Raw genomic sequence first — 18045 nt, 5'->3', positions numbered from 1 at the left:
ATGAACAGTTCCCGGTGGGGGTTGGATGAACAGGACCCCGTGGTGTTGCTGCTGGATGAACAGGACCCCAATCGATCGAGCCGGTTGGGCATGGATGAACAAGACCCCATGGAGGGCTGGATGGACAGGACCCCATGGAGGAAAGGTTGAACAGTAACCGGTGGAGGGCTGGTTGAACAGTAGCCCGTGGAGGGGTGGTTGAACAGGAGACCGTGGAGAGGGCTGGTTGAACAGTAGTCGGTGGAGTAGCGCGCGGTGGAGGCTGGATGAACAGGAGCCCGTGGATGAACAGTCGCAGGTGGAGGCTGGAGGAGGTCGACGGTGGATGAACAGTAGCCCGTGGAGGCTGGAGGAGGTCGACGGTGGAGATGCACAGTATCCCGTGGAGTCCCGTTTTGCGGTACCCCACACCCCTCCCGATGAACAGGACCCCCGTTTCGACCGTAGCGCTCCAACACAAGTCTGTTTCCTCCGTTTTGCAGTATGCCACACCCCTCACGATCAATAGGACCCCGTTTCGACCGTAGCAGGTCCAACAGAAGTCTGTTTCCTCCATTTTGCAGTACGCCAGACCCCTCTGTTGGAAATATGCCCTAGAGGCAATAATAAAATGGTTATTATTGTATTTCCTTGTTCATGATAATTGTCTATTATTCATGCTATAATTGTATTGACCGGAAACCGCAATACATGTGTGAATACATAGACCACAACATGTCCTAGTGGGCCTCTAGTTGACTAGCTCATTGATCAACAGATGGTCATGGTTTCCTCACCATGGACATTGGATGTCATTGATAACGGGATCACATCATTAGGAGAATGATGTGATGGAGAAGACCCAATCCTAAGCCTAGCACAAGATCGTGTAGTTCGTATGCTAAAGCTTTTCTAAATGTCAAGTATCTTTTCCTTAGACCATGAGATTGTGCAACTCCCGGATACCGTAGGAATGCTTTGGGTGTACCAAACGTCAGAACGTATCTGGGTGGCTATAAAGGTGCACTACGGGTGAGGGAGTCCCGAATTAGGGGGTGTCCGGATGGCCGGACTATGACCTTTGGCCGGACTCCTGGACTATGAAGATACGAGATTGAAGACTTCATCCCGTGTCCGGATGGGACTTTCCTTGGCGTGGAAGGCAAGCTTGGCGATGCGGATATGTAGATCTCCTCCCATTGTAACCGACTCTGTGTAGCCCTAGCCCTCTCCCGTGTCTATATAAACCGGAGGGTTGTAGTCCGTAGGACGAACAACAATCATACCATAGGCTAGCTTCTAGGGTTTAGCCTCTCTGATCTCGTGGTAGATCTACTCTTGTACTACCCATATCATCAATATTAATCAAGAAGGAGTAGGGTTTTACCTCCATCGAGAGGGCCCGAACCTGGGTTAAAACATCGTGTCCCTTGTCTCCTGTTACCATCCGCCTAGACGCGCAGTTCGGGACCCCCTACCCGAGATCCGCCGGTTTTGACACCGACATTGGTGCTTTCATTGAGAGTTCCTCTGTGTCGTCACCTTTAGGCCTGATGGCTTCTCCGATCATCAACAACGACGCGGTCCCGGGTGAGACTTTTCTCCCCGGACAGATCTTCGTATTCGGCGGCTTTGCACTGCGGGCCAATTTGCTTGGCCATCTCGAGCAGATCGAAAGCTACGCCCCTGGCCATCAGGTCAGATTTGGAAGTTTGAACTACTCGGCTGACATCTGCGGAGACTTGATCTTCGACGGGTTTGAGCCACAGCCGAGCGTGCCGCACTGTCACGATGGGCATGATCTAACTCTGCCACCGGATAGTGCCCAGAAGGCCGCCCCAGTGTCCGCTCCGACCCTTAGCTCGGAGCCGACTGCGTCGATCGAGGACGGGTGGCTGGACACCGCCTCGGGGGCTGCAATCTCTATGGCGATCGAGCCGAATACCAGCCCTGTCCTTTGTGAAGCCCGTGACTCCAAGGTGCCGGACTCCTTTCTGGACTCGGAGCCTTCCGCACTCCTGCCGATCGAACCCGATTGGGCGCCGATCATGGAGTTCACTGCCGCGGACATCTTTCAGCACTCACCCTTTGGCGACGTCCTGAATTCACTAAAGTCTCTCTCCTTATCAGGAGAGCCCTGGTCGGACTACGGTCAGCAAGGTTGGGATGCGGACGACGAAGAAATTCAAAGCCCACCCACCACCTAGTTCGTAGCCACTGTCGATGATTTAACCGACATGCTCGACTTCGACTCCGAAGACATCGAGGGCATGGACGACGATGCAGGAGACAACCAAGAACCAGCGCCTATAGGGCACTGGAAGGCCACCTCATCATATGACATATACATGGTGGACACGCCAAAAGAAGGGAATGGCGATGGAACAACGAAGGATGACCCCTCCAAGAAGCAGCCTAAGCGCCGGCGTCAGCGGCGCCGCTCTAAATCCCGCCAAAGCAAAAACGGCGATTCCGACACCGGAGACAATAACATCCCGGACAGTGCCGAAGACAACCCCCTCCACCAGGATTCAGCGCAGGAGGATGGAGAAGCCAGCCCTCATAAGAGAGCGGCAGACAGAGAGGTAGGGGACGATAATTACATGCCCCCCTCCGAAGACGAGGCAAGCCTCGCCGACGACGAATTTGTCGTGCCTGAGGATCCCATCGAACAAGAGCGTTTCAAATGCAGGCTTATGGCCACGACAAGTAGCCTCAAGAAAAAACAGCAGCAGCTTAGAGCTGACCAAGATTTGCTAGCCGACAGATGGACTGAAGTCCTTGCGGCCGAAGAGTACAAACTCGAACGCCCCTCCAAGAGCTGCCCGAAGCGCAGGCTGCTACCCCAATTAGAGGAGGAAGCACCTAAACCTACGTCACCAGCGCAGGACGTGGCCGACCGGCCACCTCGTGGCCATGATAGAGAGGCCTCTCGGCCATCCATTCAAGCCGCACCCCGGCGCCGCTCAAAAAATACCAAGGCACGGGGAAATGCGCCAGACCTGCAAGACATATTGGAGGACAAGGAAAGGCAAACAAGATCGATCTACGGATCGCGTGGGCGCCCCACGACACGTGACGATAACCGTCACGCCGGATATGGCAAATACGGCTAGGTCGAACACGGCAGGCAAAGCTCATATGAGCTACGTCGTGATATAGCCCAGTACAGAGGCGCCGCACACCCACTATGCTTCATAGATGAAGTAATGGATCATCAAATTCCCAAGGGTTTTAAACTCGTAAACATCGAATCATACGATGGCACAACAGATCCTGCGGTATGGATCGAGGATTATCTCCTTCATATCCACATGGCCCGCGGTGATGATCTACACGCTATCAAATACCTCCCACTCAAGATTAAAGGACCAGCTCGACATTGGCTTAACAGCTTGCCAGCAGAGTCAATTGGTTGTTGGGAGGACCTGGAATCCGCATTCCTCGACAATTTCCAGGGCACCTATGTGCGACCACCAGACACCGATGACCTAAGCCACATAATTCAACAGCCAGAGGAATCGGCCAGACAATTCTGGACACGGTTCCTAACCAAGAAAAATCAAATAGTCGACTGTCCGGACGCAGAGGCCCTTGCAGCCTTCAAACATAACATCCGTGACGAATGGCTTGCCCGACACCTAGGACACGAAAAGCCAAAATCCATGGCAGCCCTCACAACACTCATGACCCGCTTTTGCACGGGAGAAGACAGCTGGCTAGCTCGTAGTAATAACATGACCAAGAGCCCTGGTAATTCAGATACCAAGGACAACAATGGCAGGTCGCGTCGCAACAAGCACAAGTGCCGCATTAACGGCGACAATACTGAGGATACGGCAGTTAATGCCGGATTCAGAGGCTCTAAACCCGGTCAGCGGAAAAAGCCATTCAAAAGAAATACTCCGGGCCCGTCCAGTCTGGACCGGATACGCGATGGCTCGTGCCAGATACACGGCACCCCCGAACAACCAGCCAATCACACCAACAGGGATTGTTGGGTGTTCAAGAAGGCAGGCAAGTTAAGTGCCGAAAACAGAGACAAGGGGCTGCGTAGCGATGACGAGGAGGAGCCCCGGCCGCCGAACAATAGATTACAAAAGGGTTTTCCCCCACAAGTGCGGACGGTAAACATGATATACGCAACCCACATCCCCAAAAGGAAGCGGAAGCATGCACTCAGGGACGTATATGCGTTGGAGCCAGTCGCCCCAAAGTTCAACCCATGGTCCTCCTGCCCGATCACTTTTGATCGAAGGGACCACCCCACTAGCATCCATCACGGCGGATTCGCCGCATTGATTCTAGACCCAATCATTGACGGATTTCACCTCACTAGAGTCCTCATGGACGGCGGCAACAACCTGAACCTGCTTTATCAGGATAAAGTGCGAAAAATGGGCATAGATCCCTCAAGGATTAAACCCACAAAGACGACCTTTAAAGGCGTCATACCAGGTGTAGAGGCCAGCTATACAGGCTCAGTTACACTCGAAGTGGTCTTCGGATCCCCGAATAATTTCCGAAGCGAGGAGTTAATCTTCGACATAGTCCCGTTCCGCAGTGGCTATCACGCCCTGCTCGGGCGAACCGCATTTGGAAAGTTCAATGCGGTGCCGCACTACGCATACCTCAAGCTCAAGATGCCAGGCCCTCGAGGAGTCATTACGGTCAATGGAAAGACCGAATGCTCTCTCCGAACAGAGGAGCACACGGCGGCCCTCGCGGCGGAAGTACAAAGTAGCCTCTCAAGGCAATTCTCCAGTCCGGTTGTTAAACGTCCGGACACCGTCAAGCGCGCCCGGAGTAACCTACAACAAGACTGTCTGGCACGTTCCGAGCAAGCATAGCAGTGCGGCCCCAACCCTAGCCCTCGCGAGATTGCCAAACCAGTACCACGCGTACATAATTATGCTCTGGAAATACCATGGGCATAAGGGGAGGGGCACAACCACGGAACGCCTAGAATGCGGCTCAACCGCACTAGCGGCTCCCGATTTTGTCATTTCTCTTTTCTTACTTTCAGGACTCCACTTTCAGAAAGGCCTGTCCGGCAGTACAATCGCCGAACACACGATGCAACAGCCAGGGAGATAGCAAGCCATGTTGAATGTCCAGGTGGTCTCTGTAACGAGCTAAATACCTGTCTTACTTAAAGTCTCGCAGCTTGCCCCTGGAGGGGGACATGTCAAATAATCCCATCTCTTGCTTATCGCACTATTTGTATCGTTCTGCTTTCATAGCAGCCCTTTAACAAACAATACATAGCTCTTGTCTATTATTGCATTCATTTTTTATGTAAATATGTTCAGTTATGACATTATGCAACCGTACACTTTGGTACGACCAATACACCAGGGGCTTAAGTACCCCAGAATATGGTGTGAGAAGACCGAACACTCTCACAAGTGCGGCACCCCGAACTTATAGCATTATATGCATCGACTCCGAATCATGTCTTGGGTCAATAGTTGGGTTTGCTCGGCTCCCATGTTTTGGTACCTTACGTTCCGCTATATCGTCTAAGGTACCGCTGGGAGAACTACTGCGATTGTGCCCCAGTTGAGCTGGGTTAAGCACCTCAGTAGAGAAAGCTAAAACTGACTGTCATGATAGGGCGAGAGCCGGTCGCTGTTCGAGAGGTTTTTCGAGTCCCTAAAGACTTATGCCGCTTAGAGCGAGGAGCTGGATTTGTCCGGCCTAGGCGTGGATAGCGCCCCGAACTCGGTCTTCCGAATACTAGGGGCTTCACCGAAATTTAAAATTATAGAATTCTATGGCTAAGTGAGAGTGATAAAGCATTATAGTTCGATTGCCTTGTTCGTTGTGCTGAGCGCCTCCCTCGAAGGACCCAAGAATGGGAACAAGAGCGCTCAGGTTTATCCCGAACACCCCAGCACTCGTGGCATGGGGGTAGAAGCCGACGACTTGCATCTCTCAGATTTAATAAACGGCCGCACAGAAGGTAATATTTTAAATTCAAAAAGTGTTTCTTAGCACATATGAACAAGTTTTCAGCGCACAGGATAAACACGAGCGAGTTTACTCAAAAATTAAATCCTTGGAACATTCGTTCGCCACAAGGCGGGCACCCTTCAAGACGCCCTCATAATACATCTCGGGCCTGCGATGCTCCTTCCCCTCCGGTGGCCCATCTGTCACCAGCTTCTCAGCATCCAGCTTGCCCTAGTGCACTTTAGCACGGGCAAGGGCCCTACGGGCGCCTTCGATGCATACGAAGCGCTTGATGACTTCAAGCCATGGACATGCATCAACCAGCCGCCTCAGCAGCCCAAAGTAGCTCCCAGGCATGGCCTCCCCAGGCCACAGCCGCCTATAAGGCCGTCCATGGCCTGCTCGGCTGCCTTATGGAGCTCGACCAGCTGCTTCAGCTGGTTGCTTAGGGGCACCGGGTGTCCGGCCTCAGTATACTGGGACCAGAACACCTTCTCCGTCAAGCTCCCTTCCTCGGCCCGGTAGAATGCGGCGGCGTCGGACACACTGCGGGGCAGATCTGCGAATGCTCCTGGAGAGCTCCGGACTCGGGTAAGTAACAGGTAATTTACTTTCACATGCTTGCTTTGCATAAAGAATGCCTTACCCGCGGCTATCTTTTTCATCACCTCTATTTCCTAGAGGGCTTTTTGGGCTTCGGACTTGGCAGATTTGGCGCTTTCAAGTGTCGAGGCAAGCTCGGACTCTCGAGTCTTTGAGTCAAGCTCTAAACTCTCGTGTTTTTTCACAAGAGCATTGAGCTCTTGCCGCACCTCCGCCACCCGCGCCTCTTGTTTCTCTCGCTCGGTGCGCTCCATGGCCGCATTGTCTTCGGCCTTGGACATCGCTTCCTTCAGGGTCGCCACCTCGGTTGTGGCCCCTGTAAACATTCACGTTGGTCCTGTCACTATTTGCAACCAGGTATTTTTATATATACTTACATCAGGTACTACCTACCTTCCTTGTCCTCGAGCTGCTTCTTGGCAAGGCCGAGCTTGTTCTCGGACCGCTCGAGGCTCTGCTTCAATGCATCGACCTCCGCAGTCAGTGTGGCAGAGGTCAGCAGCGCAGCCTGCATTCCCATATTGACATATTTATGTTAGACTCCTGCGTATATCTTTTTAGATCCTCAGTCCGGCTTTTTTTCCGAACACCAAACTGAGCATCAGGGGCTACTGTCTATGCGGTAATATTTTTACATGTCTTAAATACATACCTCAAAGCCTCTTAGAAGGCTGGCACATGCTTTTGTCAGCCCGCTCTTGGCGGACTGAACCTTCTGGATCATCGCACTCATAATAGTGCGGTGCTCCTCTTTGATGGATGCGCCGTTAAGCACCTCCAGAAATTGTCCGGTGCCTCCGATTGGACGGAGGCCACCGGTGTCGTAGGCTTGCCCTTCTTACGAGGGGGCCGCCTGCCGCACTCCGGAACCACTAAAGGTTCCGGCGCGGTGTCCGGCCCAGGGCCGGACTTAGATCCCTCTGGGGTTTTATCCCCTTTGCGCCTAGAGTTCGGAAGGTCGCCTTGCGGCGCCTCCGGGGCTACCTCCTCCTGGCCTGGCCCCTTTTGGGACTCCACCTCGGCATGATCCGTGGGGCGAGGGGAGGTAGCAGTCGGGAGTGAAAGACTATTCACATCCGACGAATCCAGGGATCCGCTCGATGAAGCGTCGAGCTGGGCCTTGGGCGGACTGCATGATTATGTTCGGCATTAGAAGATACTGTGGACTAAAGGAACGCCATGAGTTATTCTGGTACTTACGATTTCGCCAGGGGCTTGGCCCTGGATGGCCACTCCTCTCCGCCATCGTCGGCGCTGGTGGAGTAGTCTGAAAGAAGGGTCTTTCCCTTCTTGGACCCTCCGGCCTCCCCAGTTGGGGCGGCCTTTCTCTTCTTTCCTCACCCCGATGGAGGGGGAGAGGCTTCTTCTTCCTCCTCCTCGTCTTCGAGGGAGGAGTGCGCTTCGGGGTCGTCGGGCGATGAATCCGACACCACCAGGCACCGGGAGCTCTTTCGAGTTCCCGTGGCCTTCTTCTTGGCCTTCTTCTCCGGCACCACATGAGGTGCCGGGACTAGCAGCTTTGCCAAGTGGGCATCTGCTGGGCCTTCGGGCAAAGGAGCCGGACAGTCGATCTGTCCGGACGTCCTCTTCCAGTCCTGTCAAAAGAGCGGGAGCTTAGATCCCGCATAGAGTCAAGCTATGAAAAACAAGTATCCTGTAAAGGGTAAAACAAGCTTACCGCGCTGGCTTGGCGCTTCGCGCAGAATCCGCGATCCTCTGTAGTGGGAGGGGAAACCTCGGGGCCCTTGAATAGCACCTTCCAAGCGTCCTCGTGCGTTGTGTCAAAGAGCCTGGATAGGATTTGGTGCTGGGCCGGGTCGAACTCCCATAGGTTAAAAGCCCGTCGTTGACACGGGAGGATCCGATGGAAGAGCATGACCTCGACTACGTTGACAAGCTTAACCTTCTTGTCCACCAGGTTTTGGACGCAGGTTTGGAGTCCGGTCACCTCTTCTGAATTACCCCACGACAGGCCCATCTCTTTCCAAGAGGTGAGCCGTGTGGGGATGCCAGATCGGAATTCGGGGGCCGCTGCCCATTCAGGGTCACGCGGCTCGGTGATGTAGAACCACCCCGATTTCCACCCTTTGATGGTTTCCACAAAGGAGCCCTCGAGCCATGTAATGTTGGGCATCTTGCCCACCATGGCGCCTCCGCACTCCGCTTGCCGGCCGCCCACTACCTTCGGCTTGACATTGAAGGTCGTTAGCCATAAGCCGAAGTGGGGCTTGATGCGGAGGAAGACCCCGCACACGACGATGAACGCCGAGATGTTGAGGATGAAGTTCGGGGCCAGATCGTGGAAATCCAGGCTGTAGTAGAACATGAGCCCCCGGACAAATGGGTGAAGTGGGAAGCCAAGTCCGCGGAGGAAATGGGGGAGGAACACCACCCTCTCACGGGGCCTGGGGGTGGGTATGAGCTGCCCCTCATCTGGGAGCCGGTGCGCAATGTCGTTAGACAAGTATCCGACCTTCGTCAACTTTTTGATGTGCCTCTCCGTGACGGAGGAGGCCATCCACCTGCCTCCCGCTCCGGACATGGCTGGAGAAGGTTGAGGTGGGAAGTGCGGACTTGGGTGCGGGAGCTTGAGTGCGCGGAAATGGATAAGCAAAGGAGGAAGAAGGCGTAGATGGAAAGGGTGGATCCTTATCCCCTTATATGGGCGACCGAAACTATGTGCCCCCGCCAGCCTGGTAAAACTCGCTTATCTCCCAAGCACCATGATTAATGGCACGGTTGGGTTACCCACGCCCGTATTGATGAGAATCCCGGAATAAGGGGACACAATCTCTGCTTTGACAATACGTGCCAAGGAAACCCCCTCGCTAAACGCGCTGAGGTGGGACAGTAAAACGATTTGAATAAAGGCTTGGCCGTGGCATGATGTCATGCTGCGGAATACGTCAGCAGATTAGATCTGTACGAATATTATTCTCTCTACGGTGGTATGTGGAACTTATTTTGCAGAGCCGGACACTATCCTTGTGTTCAAAAAACCCGCCTTGCAATGACGAAGACAATCTGTGTGCCGGACTCGTCGTCATTGAAGCCTGTTTCAGGGGCTACTGAGGAAGTCCCGGATTAGGGGGTGTCCGGATGGCCGAACTATGACCTTTGGCCGGACTCCTGGACTATGAAGATACGAGATTGAAGACTTCGTCTCGTGTCCGGATGGGACTTTCCTTGGCGTGGAAGGCAAGCTTGGCAATGCGGATATGTAAATCTCCTCCCATTGTAACCGACTCTGTGTAACCCTAGCCCTCTCCGGTGTCTATATAAACCGGAGGGTTTTAGTACGTATGACGAACAACAATCATACCATAGGCTAGCTTGTAGGGTTTAGCCTCTCTGATCTCGTGGTAGATCTACTCTTGTACTACCCATATCATCAATATTAATCAAGCAGGAGTAGGGTTTTACCTCCATCGAGAGGGCCCGAACCTGGGTAAAAACATCATGTCCCTTGTCTCCTGTTACCATCCGCCTAGACGCGCACTTCGGGACCCCCTACCCGAGATCCGCCGGTTTTGACACCGACACCGGGTATCTCCGAAAGTGTCTGTTGGGTTGGCACGAATCGAGACTGGGATTTGTCACTCCGTGTGACGGAGAGGTATCTCTGGGCCCACTCGGTAGGACATCATCATAATGTGCACAATGTGATCAAGGAGTTGATCACGGGATGATGTGTTACGGAACGAGTAAAGAGACTTGCCGGTAACGAGATTGAACAAGGTATCGGGATACCAATGATCGAATCTCGGGCAAGTACTATACCGCTAGACAAAGGGAATTGTATACGGGATTGATTGAATCCTTGACATCGTGGTTCATCCGATGAGATCATCATGGAACATGTGGGAGCCAACATGGGTATCCAGATCCCGCTGTTGGTTATTGACCGGAGAACGTCTCGGCCATGTCTGCATGGTTCCCGAACCCGTAGGGTCTACACACTTAAGGTTTGATGACGCTAGGGTTATAGGGACTAGATATACATGGTTACCGAATGTTGTTCCAAGTCCCGATTGAGATCCCGGATGTCACGAGGAGTTCCGGAATGGTCCGGAGGTAAAGATTTATATATGGGAAGTCCTGTTTTGGTCACCGGAAAAGTTTCGGGTGCTATCGGTAACGTACCGGGACCACCGGGAGGGTCCCGGGGGTCCACCAGGTGGGACCACCGGCCCCAGAGGGCTGCATGGGCCAAGTGTGGGAGGGGACCAGCCCCAGGTGGGCTGGTACGCCCCCCCACCAGGGCCCAATGTGCCTAGGGTTTAGGGAGGGGGCGCCTCCACCATGCTTGGGGGGCAAGTTTCCCCCTCTCCCCCCCTTGGCCGCACCCTAGATGGGTTTTGGGGCTGCCTCCACCCCTAGGGAGGGAACCCTAGATGGGGGCGTAGCCTCTCCCCTTCCCCTATATATACTTGAGGTATTGGGGGCTGCAAACACATGAGTTTTGACCTCTCCCTGGCGCAGCCCTACCTCTCTCCCTCGTCATTTCTCGCGGTGCTTGGCGAAGCTCTGCTGGAATACCACGCTCCTCCATCCCCACGCCGTTGTGCTGCTGCTGGACGGAGTCTTCCCCAACCTCTCCCTATCTCCTTGCTGGATCAAGGCGTGGGAGACGTCACCGGGCTGCACGTGTGTTGAACGCGGAGGTGCCGTCCGTTCGGCACTAGGATCTCCGGTGATTTGGATCACGACGAGTATGACTCCCTCAACCCCATTCTCTTGAACGCTTCCGCTTAGTGATCTACAAGGGTATGTAGATGCACTCCCCCATCTCTCATTGCTAGTCTCTCCATAGATAGATCTTGGTGACTCGTAGGAAAATTTTGAATTTGTGCTACGTTCCCCAATAGTGGCATCATGAGCTAGGTCTATTGCGTAGATTCTATGCACGAGTAGAACACAAGTTGTTGTGGGCGTTGATTTTGTTCAATATGCTTACCATTACTAGTCTTATCTTGATTCGACGACATTGTGGGATGAAGCGGCCCGGACCGACCTTACACGTACTCTTACGTGAGACAGGTTCCACCGACTGACATGCACTTGTTGCATAAGGTGGCTAGCGGGTGCCAGTCTCTCCCACTTTAGTCGGATCAGATTCGATGAAAAGGGTCCTTATGAAGGGTAAATAGCAATTGGCATATCATGTTGTTGCTTTTGCGTAGGTAAGAAACGTTCTTGCTAGAAACCCATAGCAGCCACGTAAAACATGCAAACAACAATTAGAGGACGTCTAACTTGTTTTTGCAGGGTATGCTATGTGATGTGATATGGCCAAAATAATGTGATAAATGATATGTGATGTATGAGATTGATCATGTTCTTGTAATAGGAATCACGACTTGCATGTCGATGAGTATGACTACCGGCAGGAGCCATAGGAGTTGTCTTTATTTATTTTATGACCTGCGTGTCACTGAATAACGCCATGTAATTACTTTACTTCATTGCTAAACCGTTAGCCATAGTAGTAGAAGTAATAGTTGGCGAGACAACTTCATGGAGACACGATGATGGAGATCATGATGATGGAGATCATGGTGTCATGCCGGTGAAGATGATGATCATGGAGCCCCGAAGATGGAGATCAGAAGGAGCAAAATGATATTGGCCATATCATGTCATTATTTGATTGCATGTGATGTTTATCATGTTTATGCATCTTATTTGCTTAGAACGACGGTAGTAAATAAGATGATCCCTCATAATAATTTCAAGAAAGTGTTCCCCCTAACTGTGCACCGTTGCGAAAGTTCGTTCTTTCGAAGCACCACGTGATGATCGGGTGTGATAGATTCTAACGTTCACATACAACGAGTGTAAGCCAGATTTACACATGCAAAACACTTAGGTTGACTTGACGAGCCTAGCATGTACAAACATGGCCTCGGAACACAAGAGACCGAAAGGTCGAGCATGAGTCGTATAGTAGATACGATCAACATGAAGATGTTCACCGATGATGACTAGTCCGTCTCACGTGATGATCGGACATGGCCTAGTTGACTCGGATCATGTATCACTTAGATGACTAGAGGGATGTCTATCTGAGTGGGAGTTCATAAGATGAACTTAATTATCCTGAACATAGTCAAAAGGTCTTTGCAAATTATGTCGTAGCTCGCGTTTTAGTTCTATTGTTTTAGATATGTTCCTAGAGAAAATTTAGTTGAAAGTTGATAGTAGCAATTATGCGGACTGGGTCCGTAAACCGAGGATTGTCCTCATTGCTGCGTAAAAGGCTTATGTCCTTAATGCACCGCTCGGTGTGCTGAACCTCGAATATCGTCTGTGGATGTTGCGAACATCTGACATACATGTTTTGATGACTACGTGATAGTTCAGTAATGTTAAATGGTTTAGAATTGAGGCACCGAAGACGATTTTGAAACGTCACGGAATATATGAGATGTTCTGAGGGCTGGAATTGGGATTTCAGGCTCGTGTCCACGTCAAGAGGTATAAGACCTCCGACGAGTTTTCTAGCCTACAAACTAAGGGAGAAGATCTCAATCATTGAGCTTGTACTCAGATTGTCTGGGTACAACAATCACTTGAATCGAGTGGGAGTTAATCTTCCAGATGAGATAGTGATGTTTCTCCAAAGGCATTGCCACCAAGCTACTAGAGCTTTGTGATGAACTATAACATATCAGGGATAGATATGATGATCCTGGAAATATTCGCGATGTTTGACACCGCGAATATAGAAATCAAGAAGGAGCCTCAATTGTTGATGGTTAGTGAAACCACTAGTTTCTAGAAGGGCAAGGGCAAGAAGGGGTACTTCATGAAACGACAAATCAGTTGCTGCTAGTGAAGAAACCCACGGTTGAACCCAAACCCGAGACTAAGTGCTTCTGTAATGAGGGAACAGACACTGAAGCAGAACTACCCTAGATACTTGGTAGATGAGAAGGCTGGCAAGGTTGACAGAAGTATATTGGATATACATTGAATTAAATGTGTACTTTACTAGTACTCCTAGTAGCACCAGGGTATTAAGATACCAGTTCGGTTGCTAAGTGTTAGTAACTTGAAATAAAAGAGCTACGGAATAAACGGAGACTAGCTAAAGGTGAGATGACGATGTGTGTTGGAAGTGTTTCCAAGGTTGATGTGATCAAGCATCGCCTGCTCCATCTACCATCGAGATTGGTGTTAAACCTAAATAATTGTTATTTGGTGTTTGCGTTGAGCATATGTCTATCGCAATACGGTTATTCATTCAAGGAGAATAATGGTTACTCTATTTATTTGAATAATACCTTCAATGGTCTTGCACCTAAAAGAATGGTTTATTGAATCTTGATCGTAGTGATACACATTTTCATGCCAAAAGATATAAGATAGTAATGATAGTACCACTTACTTGTGGCACTGCCATGTAAGTCATATTGGTATAAAACGCATGAAGAAGCTCCATGTTGATGGATCTTTAGACTCACTCATTTTTGAAAAGTTTGAGACATGTGAACCATGTCTATTGGTGTATACGCATGAAGAAACTCCATGCAGATGGATCGTTTGGACTCACTTGATTCTGAATCACTTGAGATATGCAAATCATACCACATGGGCAAGATGACTGAAAAGCCTCGTTTTCAGTAAGATGGAACAAGATAGCAACTTGTTGGAAGTAACACATTTTGATGTGTGCAGTCCAATGAGTGCTGAGGCATGCAGTGAATATCATTATGTTATTACTTCACATATGATTTGAGTAGATGTTGAGTATATTTACTTGATGAAACACAAGTCTGAATTATTGAAAGGTTCAAGTAATTTCAGAGTGAAGTTGAAGATCTTCGTGACAAGAGGATAAAATGTCTGTGATATGATCATAGAGATGGATATCTGAGTTGCGAGTTTGGTACACAATTGAGACATTGTGGAAATTGTTTCATAACTAACACCGCCTGGAACACCATAGTGTGATGGTGTGTCCGAACATCATAGATGCACCCTATTGGATATGGGGCATACCATGATGTCCCTTATCGAATTACCACTATCGTTCATGGGTTCGGCATTAGAGACAACCACATTCAATTTAAATAGGGCAGCACATAATTCCGTAGAGATGACACCGTGTGAACTATGGTTTAGAGAAACCTAAGCTGTCGTTTCTTGAAAGTTTGGGGCTACGATGCTTATGTGAAAAAGTTTCATCCTGATGAGCTCGAACCCAAAGCGAATAAATACACATTCATAGGACACCCAAAACAGTTGGGTATACCTCCTATTTCAGATCCGGAAGAAAAAGTGATTGTTTCTAGAAACGGGTCCTTTCTTGAGGAAAGGTTTCTCTTGAAAGAATTGAGTGGGAGGATGGTGGAGACCTGATCAGGTTGTTGAACCATCACTTAAACTAGTGTGTAGCAGGGCACATGAAGTTGTTCCTGTGGCACCTACACCAATTGAAGTGGAAGCCGATGATAGTGATCATGAAACTTCGGATCAAGTCACTACCGAACCTCGTAGGTCGACAAGGACGCGTACTGCTTCAGAGTGGTACGGTAATCCTGTCTTGGAGGTCATGTTGCTAGACAACAATGAACCTACGAGCTATGGAGAAGCGATGGTGAGCCCAAATTCCGACAAATGGCTCAAGGCCATAAAATCCGAGAGAGGATCCATGTATGAAAACAAAGTGTAGACTTTGGAAGAAATACTTGATGGTCGTAAGGCTGCTGGGTACAGATGGATTTTAAAAGGAAGACGGACAATGATGGTAGGTATCACCATTAAGAAAGCTCGACTTGTCGTTAAGATGTTTTCCGACAAGTTCAAGGAGTTGACTACGATGAGACTTTCTCACTCGTAGCGATGCTAAGAGTCTGTTGGAATTATATTAGCAACTAATGCATGATTTATGAAATCTTGCAGAAAGGATGTCAAAACATTGTTTCCTCGACGATATCCTTGAGGAAAGGTTGTATGTGATATAACCAGAAGGTTTTGTCAATCCTGAAAGATGCTAACAAGTGTGCAAAGCTCCAGCAATCCTTCTAAGGACTGGAGTAAGCATCTCGGAGTTGGAATATACGCTTTGATGAGATGATCAAAGATTTTGGGTTTGTACAAAGTTTGTGAGAAACTTGTATTTCCAAAGAAGTGAGTGGGAGCACTATAGCATTTCTGATGAGTATATGTTGTTGACATATTATTGATCGGAAATGATGTAGAATTTCTGTAAAGCATATAGGGTTATTTGAAAAGTGATTTTCAATGGAAAACCTGGATTAAGCTACTTGAAAATTGAGCATCAAGATCTATAAGGATAGATCAAAACACTTAATAGTACTTTCAAATGAATACATACCGTGACAAGATTTTGAAGGAGTTTAAAATAGATCAGCAAAGAAGGAGTTCTTGGCCGTGTTATATGGTGTGAGTATTGAGTAAGACTCAAGACATGACCACGGCAAAAGAGAGAGAAAGGACGAAGGTCGTCCCCTATGCTTCAGATGTAGGATCTATAGTATGCTATGCTATGTACCGCACCGAAAGTGTGCCTTGCCATGAGTCAGTCAAGGGGTACAAGAGTGATCCAGGAATGGATCACAGGACAGCGGTCAAACTTATCCTTAGTAACTAGTGGACTAAGGAATTTTCTCGATTATGGAGGTGGTAAAAGAGTTCGTCATAAAGGGTTACGCCATTGCAGACTTTGACACTAATCCGGATTATTCTGAGTAGTAAACCGGATTCGTATAGTAGAACAGTTGTTTGGAATAGCTCCAAATAGAGCGTGGTAGCTGCATCTAGGAGATGATATAGAGAATTTGTAAAACACACACGGATCTGAAAGGTTCAGATTCGTTTACTAATAACCTCTCTCACAAGCGAGATATGATCAAACCCCAGGGGTGTTGATTCATTACAATCACATAGTGATGTGAACTAGATTATTGACTCTAGTGCAAGTGGGAGACTGTTGGAAATATGCCCTAGAGGCAATAATAAAATGGTTATTATTGTATTTCCTTGTTCATGATAATTGTCTATTATTCATGCTATAATTGTATTGACCGGAAACCACAATACATGTGTGAATACATAGACCACAACATGTCCCTAGTGAGCCTCTAGGTGACTTGCTCGTTGATCAACAGATGGTCATGGTTTCCTAACCATGGACATTGGATGTCATTGATAACGGGATCACATCATTAGGAGAATGATGTGATGGACAAGACCCAATCCTAAGCCTAGCACAAGATCGTGTAGTTCGTATGCTAAAGCTTTTCTAAATGTCAAGTATCTTTTCCTTAGACCATGAGATTGTGCAACTCCTGGATACCGTAGGAATGCTTTGGGTGTACCAAACGTCACAACATAACTGGGTGGCTATAAAGGTGCACTATGGGTATCTCCGAAAGTGTCTGTTGGGTTGGCACGAATCGAGACTGGGATTTGTCACTCCGTGTGACGGAGAGGTATCTCTGGGCCCACTCGGTAGGACATCATCATAATGTGCACAATGTGATCAAGGAGTTGATCACGGGATGATGTGTTACGGAACGAGTAAAGAGACTTGCCGGTAACGAGATTGAACAAGGTATCGGGATACCAATGATCGAATCTCGGGCAAGTACTATACCGCTAGACAAAGGGAATTGTATACGGGATTGATTGAATCCTTGACATCGTGGTTCATCCGATGAGATCATCGTGGAACATGTGGGAGCCAACATGGGTATCCAGAACCTGCCGTTGGTTATTGACCGAAGAAAGTCTCGGTCATGTCTGCATGGTTCCCGAACCCGTAGGGTCTACACACTTAAGGTTCGATGACGTTAGGGTTATAGGGAATAGATATACGTGGTTACCGAATGTTGTTCGGAGTGCCAGATGAGATCCCGGACGTCACGAGGAGTTACGGAATGGTCCGGAGGTAAAGATTTATATATGGGAAGTCCTGGTTTTGTCACCGGGAAAGTTACGGGTGCTATCGGTAACGTACCGGGACCACCGAGAGGGTCCCGAAGGTCCACCAGGTGGGACCACCGGCCCCAGAGGGCTGCATGGGCCAAGTGTGGGAGGGGACCAGCCCCAGGTGGGCTGGTGCTCCCCCCACCAGGGCCCAAGGCGCCTAGGGTTTAGGGAGGGGGCGCCTCCACCTTGCTTGGGGGGCAAGTTTCCCCCTCTCCCCCCATGGCCGCACCCTAGATGGGTTTTGGGGCTGTCGCCACCCCTAGGGAGGGAACCCTAGATGGGGGCGCAGCCCCTCCCCTTCCCCTCTATATACTTGAAGTATTGGGGGCTGCAAACACATGAGTTTTGACCTCTCCCTGGCGCAGCCCTACCTTTCTCCCTCGTCATTTCTCGCGGTGCTTGGCGAAGCCGTGCTGGAATACCACGCTCCTCCATCACCACCACAATGTTGTGCTGCTGCTGGACGGAGTCTTCCCCAACCTCTCCCTCTCTCCTTGCTGGATCAAGGCGTGGGAGACGTCACCGGGCTGCATGTGTGTTGAACGCGGA

Source organism: Triticum dicoccoides, chromosome 3B (assembly GCF_002162155.2).
Source record: "Triticum dicoccoides isolate Atlit2015 ecotype Zavitan chromosome 3B, WEW_v2.0, whole genome shotgun sequence".
NCBI lineage: Eukaryota > Viridiplantae > Streptophyta > Magnoliopsida > Poales > Poaceae > Triticum > Triticum dicoccoides.
The sequence above is the reverse complement of the archived record's forward strand: the minus strand, read 5'-3'. Positions refer to the sequence as shown.